This window comes from Lycium barbarum, chromosome 6 (genome assembly GCF_019175385.1).
Source record: "Lycium barbarum isolate Lr01 chromosome 6, ASM1917538v2, whole genome shotgun sequence".
In the NCBI taxonomy this organism is placed as follows: Eukaryota; Viridiplantae; Streptophyta; class Magnoliopsida; order Solanales; family Solanaceae; genus Lycium; species Lycium barbarum.
Genome location: NC_083342.1, coordinates 109,975,841 through 109,990,885, shown reverse-complemented (window position 1 = coordinate 109,990,885; position 15,045 = coordinate 109,975,841). Strand labels below are relative to the sequence as shown.

General features: G+C 33.1%; 1 long non-coding RNA gene across 1 annotated transcript; it reads left to right on the top strand.

Moving 5' to 3' along the window:
• Positions 1-11,439: 11,439 nt before the first annotated feature.
• On the top strand, positions 11,440-15,045 carry LOC132599964 (uncharacterized). The gene is made up of 5 exons (XR_009567085.1): positions 11,440-11,593; positions 12,019-12,142; positions 12,212-12,524; positions 13,031-14,770; positions 14,865-15,045. It is a non-coding gene; the product is annotated as an uncharacterized LOC132599964 (long non-coding RNA).

The window sequence follows — 15,045 nt, the reverse complement described above, 5'->3', positions numbered from 1 at the left end:
AAGTAACATACTTGTGCTTATGATCACATTTGCACTTGCCATCTGCCTAATTCAATAGTACAAATGTACTGAATTCTATAATAAAAAAAAAACATGGAAGAGGGATCTATGAAAGTGGGGCATCATTCTTAAAAGCAGCGACGACGACCTTTAGCTCGTATAGTGGACTTGCTTTTTAACATCGGATAGAATATGATCACTGGTGCGCTGACCATCTATAATTCCTCACTTTTGGCGGGGGCGGAGCTAAACCTGTCAACCGGTCCGGTTTGACCCGTTCAAACCGATAATCGGACCGGTTAAATCGAAACGAACCGGTTTATCGGTCACGGTTAACCTTAGATTTTTTATCGGTCCGATTTGCATTTTTTGGGACCGGATAACCGGTAAACCGTAACCTGTTAAAATTGGTAAAAAAAAGAAAAAGAAAAAATAAAATAAAATAAAATAGAGCCATTGCTGCTGATTGGGCTGGACCATTGGCCAACGGCTCCAAACTCCCCTTTTGGTGGAGTTGGTGATTTTGCAACAATCCGAAGTAGCTCCAAAGCTTTTGTGGATTTGCAATTCTAGCCACCTTCACTTTGTTGGAAATTAGTTCGGCAATTTGATACCTTCGTTCCAACTCTATCTTTATTTTCCGCTATTTAATTTACGCAATTTAATTCTAGCAATCTAATTTGTTGCAATTTATTTTCTTGTGATTTATTTGAGTGCGATTTAAATTAATTCTATTTAATAATGGCGAAGAGATTTAAACGTGGTGCCGATAGTAGTGGTATTGTTAGATGAGGAAACATTTGTGAACGAAACACCTAAATTAGGTATTGATATTGGTGGAAATAATCCACTTTTAAATCATGAGGTAATGCAACAACATTATACCGACACTTTTAATGAAATTGATGATAATAATGATGATGAAACACAAGCTCCCGAAAATCTCATAGGAGATATAGGTCCTGCATAATCATATACACAAGATAAACCGCCAAGAACTCGTAAGCCAACCTCTAAAATTTGGCAATTTATGATTAAGGATAAGGAAAGACAAACAGCTACATGTAATTTATGTAGACAAGAATTTGTTTTTAGGCAACAAACTAGTAAGGATGGTGGAATTGGTACACTAACGAATCATATGAGAGGTAAACATAAGGATGTTTGGGGAGAGCAAACGGGTTCAAATGTGGGGGTATTAAAATGACAATAGACCCACGAACCGGTAAATTTTTTAAGTATGACAATAAAAAAAAAGCGTGTAGAAATAGCTAAAATGGTAGTTTATGATTGTTTACCATTTTCCTTTCCTTCGGGTTTGGGGTTTGTTACTTATATTCAACGTTGTTATAATCTGTTATTTGAGGGTATTCCTAGAAGTACTTGTAGAGCGGATGTTATAGATTTGTATAAAAAATATAGATTTTATTTGCGTCATGTATTTAATTCTTTAAATTGTAGTGTTTCTCTTATCGCCGATTTGGGTCTTAGTCTTAACAAGTTAGATTTTTTTTATATTACATGTCATTGGGTTGATGATAATTGGGTGATGCAAAAAAGAATTATAACTTTTTTATATGATGAAGGGAAAGGTCGTCGTGATGGAAAATTTTTAGCAGATTCAATATCTACTATTATGAAATTTTTTAACATTTATAGAAAAACACTTGGTATTGCTTTAGATAATGCTTCTAATAATACAAAAGCGGTTGGTCTTTTAAAAAGGGAATTAAACCCTTCGCTAAAAAATATTTTTCATGTGAGATGTAGTTGTCACATTTTAAACTTGATTGTTAGAGATGGTCTTAACTACTTTGAAGATTCTATTCAAAAAATTAGAAATGCGATTGCTTTGCCTTTTTATAATGCTAATAGGCATAAAATGAGAGATTTTAAAAATTCTTGTGTGAAAAATGGCCTTAGACCTAGAAAAATTCAAGTAGAAGTTGACACTATGTGGAACTACGCTTACATTATGTTATAACAAGCATATGATTATAGGATTCTCATACAACAAGTTCACAACCATTTTAATACGGATAGTAATGATTGGTTAAATATTACCGATTGGGAAGATGTTAAGGAATGTATTGAACTTTTACATAAATTTTATAATGCAACTCTTTTTTTTTCTAGATAATTTTATCCCACAGTAACCGGAATTTTAGCCTACTTAGCGGAAGTAACTAGAGTTTTATATGAGTATAAAGATAAATCCGGTTATCAAGCGGCTATTTTTAATATGACAACACAAATTAAGAAGTATTTTTTTCCCATCTCAACTTTATTTATAGTGGGTTCTCTTTTAAATCCTTGTTTTAAAATGTCTTATACTAGAGCATTGGTTGGTCAAATTTATAACTATTTAGAAATTGACGAGGAAGTTGAACCATCTTTAAATGAAGTCGAGCTCGCGATTGATGCCAAGTATAGAAAAGTTTTTAGTCATTATTCTAATTTGGAAGAAAGTGCTACACCCGTTGCTCCACGCCCTACTACTTCTCAAAATATCAAAAAGGGTTAAAGGGTTTGTCGAATTTAAAAATTTTACATTCACAACTAGCTCCTTCTAATAATGCAAACTTTGATGAATATTACCTTTATTTGATGCAGCCAAATGTGGATATCAAGGAACTAGATGATTTGGACGTCTTAGCATGGTGGAAGAGATACAAGGCGAGTCATCCGATACTTTCAAGAATGGCTCGAGATATCCTTACGGTTCAAATATCAACCGTGGCTTCGGAGAGTGCATTTAGCCAAGGAAGATAACAAATTGGAGACCATAGACACTCATTATTCGGATTTAGCTTGCAAGTACTAGTGTGCATTCGCGATTGGATTAAATCGGAGTGACGCAACCAAAACTTAGAAGCGGTGGAAGGCGAAGAGGAAGAGATCGAAGATTTGATAGCAAGTGAAATGGACCAAATGGAAGACTTTGAAGATATCTCCATGACCGAATATGATATGGCGGATATTAGCCATGTGATTGAAACTTTTTGATTTTATTATTCTACTATTTCTTTGCAACTCATGTATTATTTGCAAGTTAAAAAAAACTGCAACTTGCAAATAAATGTTATCCATGAATGAATAAAATATATGGCTTATTGAGCTTTCTTCTATTTACTCGTGTTCATATTTTTACTTATATTAAGTTAGGAATATACCTAAAATATACTAAGAATTTTCTTATAATATACATCTACTTAAATTAAAAACTAGAAAGTTATATACTTGAAAAATAACTAAAATATACTAAGAATACACTTAAGTTATAAAATAAAAATTTATAAACTTAGAAAAAACTTAAGTTATAAATAACTTAAGTTATAATACATATATATATATATATATATATATATATATATATATATATATATATATATATATATATATATATATATATATATAAAAGTTATAATTAAACATATATACATATAAGTTATAACTATATATAGTATACATATAACTTAAACATATATATAAGTTATATAAGTATATATAATATACATATAACTTAAACTTATTTATTTATTTAAGTTATAATACATATAAGTTAAGTTTTTTCTGTTAGTTAAGTTATTTATAAGTTAAGTTTTTTCTAAGTTTATAAATTTCTATTTTATAACTTAAGTATATTGATATTATAACTATATTATTAGTATATTTTAGGTATATGTAGTATAACTTAAGCATATAACTTAATATATATATACATATATGCTGTTAGTTAGTAAATATATAAACTTTACTTATAAACTTATATAACATATATAAATATGTCTACAATATACTAATAAATACTATAATATATATATATACTATACAAAAAACAAAAACAAAAGGGGTTTTTTTTATGGTTTGGACCGGCCGGTTCCGGTTTCCATGTTTGGAACCGGTGGCCGGTTCCGGTTTTTAGACCGAAAACTAGCCGGTTTACTAACCGGTTACCAGGCTTAGGCGGAGCTATAGTTTAGGTTATTGGTTCGTTCTAATTTAATATTTTTGATCTAAATTTTATATGGTCTTAGAAAAGTTATTATATATGTGTAAATTTAATATAGAACTCAATGATTTTAAAGGATAAAAAGCCTAAACTAGTACCATATTTTTAAATCTTGATTCCACCTCTTCTTGTCCTCCTTTTTTTTTTTTTTAGCTGTTAAAACCTGACATCTATAATCAGGATATGCATTGAATCATCCTTGCACATATCATGAACTAATTTTAGGCCAGCAACATCTATTGCTCTAAAAGCTTTTTTTTCAGTATCTAGTTACACACTTGACTGTTTTAATAAAAATTATTGTGCAATAAAATAAAATAATCTTATCGTTTGTTTGTCATCTGCTTCTTCTTGGGCACACTAGGAGGGATAGAATTAGGAATGAAGATATCCGGGACAAGGTGGGAGTGGCATCGGTGGAGGACAAGATGTGGGAAACAAGGCTGAGATGGTTTGGGCATGTGAAGAGGAGAGACACAGATGCTCTAGTGCGGAAGTGTGAGAGGTTAGCTATGGACGGTTTCAGGAGAGGTAAAGGGAGGCCGAAGAGGTATTGGGGAGAGGTGATTAGACAGGACCTGACCCAGTTTCAGCTTACCGAGGACATGACCTTAGATAGGAGGTTGTGGAGGACTCAGATTAGGATAGAAGGCTAGGTTGCTTATCCTTTCACCCTAGTAGTTGTAGTTTTGCTCATTCGTTTATTGTCATTTGATTTCTGCTTATATTTGTTGGGCCTTTGTACTTTGATTATCCTATTTATCTATGGTAGCTAACGCTCATTTCTTTCCGGACTGTTCTATCATGACTTTCTTGCTTTTGTTATTCCTCGTTTTCGTATTGTTTTTGATATGCTTGTCCCTATCTGACTCTTTGTCCTGTTTTCCTCTCTTGAGCCGAGGGTCTTTCAGAAACAGCCGCCCTACCTTTCAAGGTGAGGGTTAGGTCTGCTGTGAGGACCCCACGCCAGGTTGACCCTGGACCGCGAGTAGACCCCAGGATGACCCTGGACAGTCCCCCCCATGACATGCATGCTTGACATACTTGGGCATTGTAGCAAGGATCACAGACAGTTCGCACAATAAACCATCTTCACGCTGCAACGCTACGGGTATCGAACCCGTGACCTCTTGCCCTTTACATTCCCCTGAGGTAATCGCCTCTTACCAGTTGCACAAATTACCGAGAAGGCTCAGATAGCCTGAAACTACGTAGCCACCGTAGGACAAGGATCGCTCCGCCCAGATAAGACGATACCTTAATTTTACACTGAATGGATCCATCAGGTACCTTACTACCTTATACTCGGGCAAGGTATGAGGGCTCTGTTGGTCCGGCGAGGTACCAGACTCCACGTACCCACGTGGTGATTTACTACCTTATACTCTGGCAAGGTATGAGGGCTCTACTGGTCCGGCGAGGTACCAGACTCCACGTACCCACGTGGTGATATCATATGTCGGTTTATGAAATGCTCTCCCTACTTATCATGTTTTTATATATATATATGCACTCATGCTCATGTTCATGTCCAGGTTTTCAGTTTCAGTTCTTATCATGTTATTTCATGTCCCATGTTGTTTCTTTCGGTTGCTTTACATACCAGTACATTCAATGTGCTGACGTCCCCTTTTATTGCCCGGGGGCCTGCATTTCACGATGCATGTACTGATAGACAGGGCGACACATCTGCTCAGTAGGACAACATTCGTATCAACTTATTGGTGAGCCCCATCTCACTCGGGGTTTAGTCAACTTTTACTTTATGATTAATTATGCATCTAAAGGTATGCTGGCCTTGTCCCAGTAAATATGTTTTCCAGTCAGACTCATGATAGAGGTTTCATAGACTAGACAAGTCAGTTATGTCATGTCAGACATTTGGAGTCGTATAGCCATTTTGGCTCACTCATGTTTAAACAAGTATTTTATTAAGTATTATGACTTACCATGTTTTATAAAGGCTCATCATGCATTCACGTTATATTCTGCTTATGTTATGTATCATGATGATTCAGCAAGCCATGTGGTTCGCTCGGTCACATGCAGTCAGGCACCGAGTGTCGTGTTACGTCGAGGCCATGGTTCGGGGCGTGACATCTGCGTACACTCTACCCTCCCCAGACCCCACATTGTGAGATTCCACTGGGCTTGTTGTTGTTGTTGACAATTGTATTTTATGGGTTTGTTTGGACTAGAAATGTAAATTGGATCCACACAAAATTTGCTTGGGTCAAGACAGATGTGTTAGTTTGAACTAAATATTGGATCATAACCATCCCTCATAACTTAAAATCATTTTCATTTATTTATTTGTTATTTCATGATTGTTTAATTAATGAATCTTACTAACAAAAATTAATCTTTTATCACTACCCTATTTCTACCCAGACGGCCAATCCAACAAATTTATTTTTCTAGGATTTGATAAGTTTTTTATGGGTCAATTGAGTTATATATGTTGTTTAAGTTGACACAAGCTTTTAGATGAATTAACTAGAGTTATTGTCAGATTAACTCATTCCCTTATAATTATACTAGTTATGTGAGGCCCTTGCTAAGCCCGGGCCCAAACTCAAGATATAAAAGTAGATATTTTAATTAAAGAAATATAATTTGTGTTAATACAAGTGTACAACAACGACAATCATATACCCATTTTAGTCCCACAAGTGGTTAATTATGTTAGTAATAATTAAATTTCATATAAGTATATTTTTCAATATATGAAAGTAAAACTTTCATTCCACTCCTTTAATATTTTAACTTCCATTTTTATGAAATTATTTACTTCAAATCAAATGAGGAGCCAGAATTTGACATTTATAAGTTATGTATCCTAATTTTCTAAAGTTATTTAGTTCTAAATAAATAATCTATACATAGTTAATGAACTTTAAAGACAAATACATAATTTAACTTGTGCAGCGGATGAAGATGCTCCTCCTTTAATTAGGGATCAGGGGTTCGAACATGGATATGGAAAAATCTTTAGAGGGAGCGCTTTCCCCGAATGGGCGCTATACAATGCGAATTATCTGGATTAATTGGGCTCAAAGCGGATATCGAGCACCAAATAGAAAACCAAAGAACATGAAAAATGAGGTAGGAGGTTCGATAACTTTTGAAAATTAGACCTTATAAAAAAATTGATTTAAATAAATAAGATTAGGAGTTAGAAGTAATTAATTAAAAAGTTTTAAAAAAAATTGAAAATTCTTGTGAGGACTACAAAAGTCCCTATGTTTTCCTAATAGTAATGTCCAATGTCCAATCCGACCTTCCTAAATTTGGACGAATTAGACGAGTGACACTTCATGGGCTAAATTTACACCATAGCTAAGTCCATTGTCACCTCGTGAGATCAGACCTAAAAGAACCTGTCACATAATGGCCACTCTTTTGATAATGTTTTTGTGAGAGACGTCTACCATTCACAGGGGAAAAGAAAGAAAAGAGACATCCACCGTTCGAGTTTGTCCTTTGCTATAAAACTAGCAAACTATGCCCATGAGATGCACGGGGTCTAATATGATTAATTTGATTATTTATCTTAGGGATTAATAGCGAGATTTCGAATCAACTTATTGGTCTTATGGTATATCTCATTATCGAGGATGAGACCAAAGAACTGTATTTGTTTATAAACTCTTCTAAGGGTTGGGTATATGCAATTAGTGAGACCAGATGTCCATAAAGCATGCATGGAATTAGTCGCTTCAACGAGATCTTTTATTCTGGTCGGAGGAGAAATTACCAAACGTCTAGCATTTCCTCACGCTTGGCGCCAATGAGGTTTCTATTTGAGAGAAAAAAGAAGACTATGCCTTCGTCATATGAATACTAAGTAATAATAGCATGGCACTTCGAACTTGATATGAGAAATTTTTGTATTTTTTTTTCGTTTTCAAAACATTAGATTCTCTATCGAGAGAGTAGTATGAGATAAGGGGTATTTCCGATTTGCTCTTATCTATCGGGAGTTCAGTTCAGCGTCAAAAACTTTTTTGTTTTCATGCCGGACAGTTCTTAACAATATTTATGTTATGAAAGAGTTCTTAACAATATTTATGTTATGAAAGAGTACGAAAAAAATGACTTTTTCCTTATTTGATCGGATTAAAAAGAAACCTTGGGATTGCTGAATCACAAACAAAAAAAAGAAAAAATAAACATATTTATGGTTTGTATATTTTGCAATGGATACCACGATTCTCCTTAGCGAGTCTCCATATTTTGTTTTTTTTCCTCTTATTTTTCCTTTTAATTTGTCTTATTTTGGTTATGTCCGCCTCTTTTTATATTTAGTAAGTTGACAATTGAAATATCCTACATGTCAAGTTTATAATCACAAGATTCAAAAGTCTATTTTTATTTCCTAAACTCCGTGTCTAGTCAAACTTAGACACTTAAATTGAGACAGAGGGAGTATATGCCAAATGTAGGAAATGAAAGGACAATTGAGACATTGCGGACACATGGGGACCTAAACACAAAAGAGGTAGAATTAATGTTTAACTTCTGAAATATACACATGTTAGTCCCTGCATAGAATACAATTTCATGTGCTTTCTATAATAGAGTAATAAAATGAAGTGTAGAAGTAAAGAAATATGATAACGTAAAAGTGGAATACACATGTAAAGGTGAGAAACTAAGTAGTAGTACTTGTTAAATGAAGTGGACCTACAACTGGAAATAAAGAAAAGAAATCAAGTACAATTGAAATAAGTCCAAATTTAGTGTACAACTCAGACTGTTTTTAGTACAATTTGTTGTTGCCGTGTTAGTCCCTCTTGAACACTTATATATATTAGAACTAATTTTGTTTCTTATGTCAAGTGGTACATGTAGTTTGTTGGGAAAAATATCAATACACATGTCGGCAAATAAGCCAAGTTTGATGTACAACTTAGATAACTTTAAGTACAATTTGGTGATGCTATGTTAGTACTCCTTAGCCGTTTATATATAATACTAGTAAAGTATGCCCGTGCGATGCACGGTGCCCAACATGGTTAATTTGGTTATTCACTTTACCTAGTCTTTAAGGTTTGTTAACGTACCATCACTTTAGTTAAAATTAAAAGCTGGAGTTTAAAAATTAAATATATCTTCTAACTTTAACATTAATTCAAATAAGTTCCATGAGTTTTAAATCGTTTTCTTTTGAAAGCTCAAACATGTATGATAGAATTAAGTCTTTGAGGTGGAACGAGTTGGACTATTTCCTCGTTGTTATATCAATGAAAGTTGTTCATCAATGGGAAAAAGAAAATTAGTAAGAATTTGAGGAAAAATTAATATTTTGATTCTAGTTTTTTCTTTTAATTTTTTAATATCTAATATGTATCCCGACAAGTTGATATCCATCGCTATTGACTAATTGTTCATATCTAAACATAAGAACTTTTGTTGTATATATTGAATTTCATAAAAGAAAAACTAATAAAATATTTTTAAAATTAATTAAACAAAAAATAAGTTAATAAGGGGTAAATCAGTTACATTAGAATTTTTTATATTAACAATTATAGATTAAAAGAATTGTTACAAAGAAATCAAAATTAGAAAGATAGACATAATATCGTAAATCATAGAGTTTTAATCCATAAGTAAAATTATCAAATTCCTAAATGAAATATAAAGTAATAAATTTTATAAATGTAAAGAAACAATAATCAGAGAATACAAAGGAGAATAAAAATAAGTAAAGTAATGTCAAAGAAAGAAAAAGGGAATAAAAACGTACTCCGTTCAAAATAAGTATCAACTTAGCCTTTTTACTGTGGTTCAAAATAAGTGTTAACTTACATAATCAAGCAATTAATTGTATTCTTCCAGATTTGCCTCTATTTACTGAAGGCAATAAATAAGCAAAAAAATTATTAATTAAGGATAGTTTAGTCAAAATATCTATTTTTTGTAGAAGTTAATCTTTTCTTAAGAGATGTGAAAAAGGCCAAGTAAACAATTATTTCGAATCAGAGAGTGTAAATATGTGTCACCCAAAAGAGGAGGATTAGAATGAAGTGCATACACGTGTATATAGGACAAGAGAATAAATATTCAGTACCATGATATATGTCAAAGTGGGATGAAAAAGAAATTTGGTTGAAGTGTACAATTTACTAAACCTTTTGTACAAACATAATGAAATTGGCAAAATTTATAGTACAATCTAACGTGTCCTTCACTAGTGAAATAGGGTACAATATGGAATGCTCTATGTACAATTTGTTAATGCTATGTTGGTCCTCCTTTGACACTTATATATTTGTACCTTTTAGAAGAGCCCGTTTAAGAGGCAAGATCGTCGCCCATGGGTGGTCCCACTTTTGGTCCTACTTTATAATTTATTAAGGGAAAAAAATTATACTTTAATTCACCAGCTTTGATACTTTATTATATTACCAAAGCCAGTAATTTTCAATCCAAAAACTTCTAAAAAGTAGTAGAAGCTATAACCTTCGTCCAAAACCCAATCCAGAAAGTTTTCATCCTCTTCACATACAGTAAATCAAGAAGCTTCTCATCAATTTATACCACAAAAAATATAGTATAATTTTGCTCAGACTGGTGCTGCAATTTTCAGATATCAGGCATTAATTTTTGAACTCTTCTAATTTGAGCATCGTCTTCTAAAAAGTAGAAACTAGGGTTTTGAGGATTTAAGTACAAGGTGTTTGATAATATGTGTAAGAGAAATGGGTAGGGAAGACTAAGAAGGCTGCGGCATTTAACTTGACAATTAAAAGTGCCCACAAAGCAGCAAAATTGAAACAAGAAATCAACTCAATCGTCATATCTGATATCCAAATGCAGCCACAGGTACATTCTGTTTAAAACTTTAACACGGGGTGCAAAACTTTTAAGATCAATAGTATCAGTATAAAAGTTACTAAGTTGTTTATTATTTGCATTTGAAACATTTGTTCTGATGAGTTCTTATTCGGAGATTATTTGTTGGATATTTGTTTTGCAAAATTCCAGGGTCTCATTGCATAATGGAGTTTGTGTTGTTTTCTAGAGAAAGGAAATAATATATTTTAAAATTGAAAAGAAAACCCTATTGTTCATTTTGGTGCAAAGAGGGATTGGTATTTAGGTTCATCTATTGGCTCACTGGAATAACCCATCTGAGTTTGATTATGTTGTAAGATTTTTAATTCCCTTCATTAAACAGAAAAAAAGGGGCATAATTGAGCTTTTGAAATGATCTGTCTTCATTTTGGTTATAATAAACTGGGTCAGGATTTATCTTTTTATGTGTCAGCATACTAGGATGACCATTCTTGATCGTCTGCATGAGCATTTAAAGTTTCTAACATAGCTAAATCAATTTGTATAAAGCATTAGTGAAGTTCTTTGCAACTATTTTTTGACTCAACAAAAACTAAATCAATTTGTTAATTTACAGGGACAAATATTCTATATCGATGGTCAACTTTCACTGATAAATGAAGACCAACATTTCTGCTCCATGGCGTGCTCAGATTGTAAAATGCCATTTTTAAGAACTACTTCACCAAGGCCAATCTACTGCATCCAATGCGAAAGATCCACCCAACTTATTCCCAGGTATTAATGATAAACATAGCATCGACAAATATTCAACCTTTAAAGAAATACTAAAAGATGTTTACACTTACATTACTCAACTCAACCGCTTAAACTACTATGAAACTACTGCACTATCATAGTTCGCGTAAAAATAAAAATAGGAGGAGGATCTTATACCATAGATTATATCATACAATAGAGACATATAATTACCATTTATATATATGAAGTTTTAAAGATTATACTACTCTACGAACATTTCCCGAACTTCATTTATTATTTCCTAGAAATATTTTTAAGTTTATATATCTAAAGTTTTAAAGATTATCACGTTTTAGTCTTGGGATATGATCGTTCAAATGATGTTTACGCATGATTAACATATGTTGGGCCCGTGCTGCCACTTATTAAACTTGAAATTGTTTTTTATTACTTTATGACAGAATTCAATTTGAAGTTATGGTCATGGATCACACTGGTAGCACAGTAGCCTCCATCTCGGATCAATCAGCAACGAAGATGTTGAACCTCACTGTACAAGATATTTATGACATCTGCCATGCACAGGTATTTTATATCATCGAATTTATAAACTTATGACAATCATCATGACTACCTAACTTTTTCTCGCTGTAGAGAAAAGCGCTACTTCTTGACAATGCGCATAAACAATTGGACCAAAGACTTTCAGAATCCAAATGAAAAGATTATTTTCCAAAAATCAAGATAGGCTAGCTATCATGAATTATGAGGAAAAAGAACCTACCAACCAACCATTACCAACTGCACCAATGACCAGCACTGCTGAAGCAAGCAAGCGCAAGGCTATGGAGATTGGCTTCGACCGAACGAATCAGCAGAACCTGCCCACCAAAGACAGACCTTCCAGCACTAAACAGAAAACAGAAACCAAGACTCCTCTCAAAAGGGAGTGAAAGCTACTGGAAATGTAAGTCTTACAATTTCACACATAACTGAATCTTCTCCTTACTTATTACCATTATTAAAGTTACCATCTCGGAGAATCTTCTCTAGCTTACGTTACAAATATCACTTCTCTGTTTGAAGTTGCTCTTACCGTCATTTACTTATTTACTTGACAATTGACATACATAGCATCAGTAGTATTTGTAATGTCTTCAAGTTTCCTTTTCCTTCTTCATTCTTTATTTTTAGATTTATCATTAGTTTTTGGTATATCATTGCTAAGTACTCATTAAGTCAAGAAAATTATTCAAAACTCCTAAACAGATTACTGCTTTTCCCTTCTTTATTTAGTCCCTTTATTTGGAAAAATATACATTACAGATTACTTACATGAATGATATTCTCTTTATGGAGGAGCAAATTAATCTCTTTAGATTCAGTTCCTTTCTTCCTGCTTTTCTGATAGCTACCCTACTTTCAACCAAATAAATCAAAGTTTACTAATGTGTCCATTGGTTTCTGCTGTAGGGCATCGGTGTTGGGATCACATATCTAAACCTCCATATTTCTAGGCAGTTCTTCAGAAGAAACACTCTTCCTATCTTTTCCACTGTTCTGATAAGTATTTCTGCTCGATATTTCAGAAATGACATCCTCAATATCATGAAATTCCACCCATATCTTCTTATCTCCATCTCTCTGATTCTGGGTGTTGATGATCCAGTAAACTTACTCAATATTAAGCTGCTGTCATAGGCAATTTGACATGGATAGGCTAGGTTAATAATACAAACCTCGCATGTTGATGATGATAAGTGTAGACATGCCATAAAACTTGGCACTTACATTGTAGAATCTAGAGTGCAACTGTATGATATCATAAAAGATTGTTGAACTACCATAGTGATATTATGCGGTTTTCATTTTTGTTATCCGTTTGCCTATTTAATTCTAACTGTTTCTGGAGCCAAGAAACAACTCATATTCGACATATCTTCTTCTTGGCATTAAATTGAGTAGGCATTTGGCCATGAAGGCCAAATATTTTTCACTTTATTTGGAACTTTTAGATTGGAGTTGAACTTGGAGTTGTAAATGAAGTTGTTTTGCAAAGAATAGTTGGTTATTTAAAAAACAGAGTTTTGGGATTTTCAAATGGGTGTAAATTGAAAGTGAACATCTTAATTAATAACCTTAGATCTTTGACCATAAATACATAGATGTTTCAGAGTTTGCTCCTCTGATTCTGCAACTCTCTAAATAAATTCTCATACTTCATGTTTTTTTGGTTCAATTTTGTGCCTTCTAATCAATATGTCTTTTGTCTATTTACTCTTTGGTACTCCATAACTTTTAGATGGACAATACGTTCTTTTTAGAAGATATGAGTCATTACACGTTGCATATATGCTGCAACATTTTCTGTTCGAAGATTTGGTTGTTTATTCTCTGCTATGCTAATAGAAACTTGATAAAAAAAAGTTGGCAACTTCCTTTCTTTGGCCAACAGAAATGCATAACAGATGCTTTTCATTCGCTAAAAACAACACTCTAATTTTAAAGCTGCAATTTGATGTGTTGATGGATCTCTATGGTACATCCGGAACATATATCCAAATTCACATTTTTTTTCTTTGCTCATTTGATTTGTTTGGATGTTATATATTATGGTGTGTATTACTCCTTGCTGAATTATGCACGACATGTTACTCTTCTGACTCCACATCTTATAGAAAAAGTCTAGAGGGGCTGCTGCTCTTCCATGTCCAGTCAACCGTACATTTACCATTTTCCAATTCCATATATTTTTATGAAAAATACACTGATATAAGTTTTGAATAGACGAAAAGAGATGGTCTTACACTATTGTTGGATTAAGCTATTGGTCTATATGAGAATTGTCATGCTATTTCTGGAAATTACTGCTGCTATAGTAAACTCATCCTATTTCTGTATGTATTGCTACTAATACAAAACAACAATGTTACGTCTAGGAAAAAAAATACTTTCTTTATATCTCTAAACCTCTTTTGTCTAATGCTGATCTATCAATTGGAGTGGCTAATAGAACCCTTTGGTTTTTTCATTTACTTTCAACATCTACATTCCTAACCAAAGCTAACATCATTTTGTTATCAAGTTTTGCCAACAAGTTTTTGGAGCACATCTTTTTGCCAATGCACTGGCAAGCTACTATCTTTTTGCCACAAGATTGTCTTTTTGAAAAGCTACATTACAACCATATGTGACACCCCATGCTTTAAAAAGGTACATGACACAGCTAACTGAACTGCACTACTACTACACTCTCTACATCCATCACTTGAAAACTTGCACTAATTTTAACAACAAATTTCTACAGGTATTTTGTCAACCATGGCGTCGCACAACTACAACATGCATGATTGGTACTAAGAAAATACTTTTTCTGTAAATATGTGGTATAAATGATGTATATATGACAATGCAATCATCAATGTAATAGACAAATGTATATATGCATAAACAGTGCAAACTTATTTTAGTTGTCTTATACTATCTTA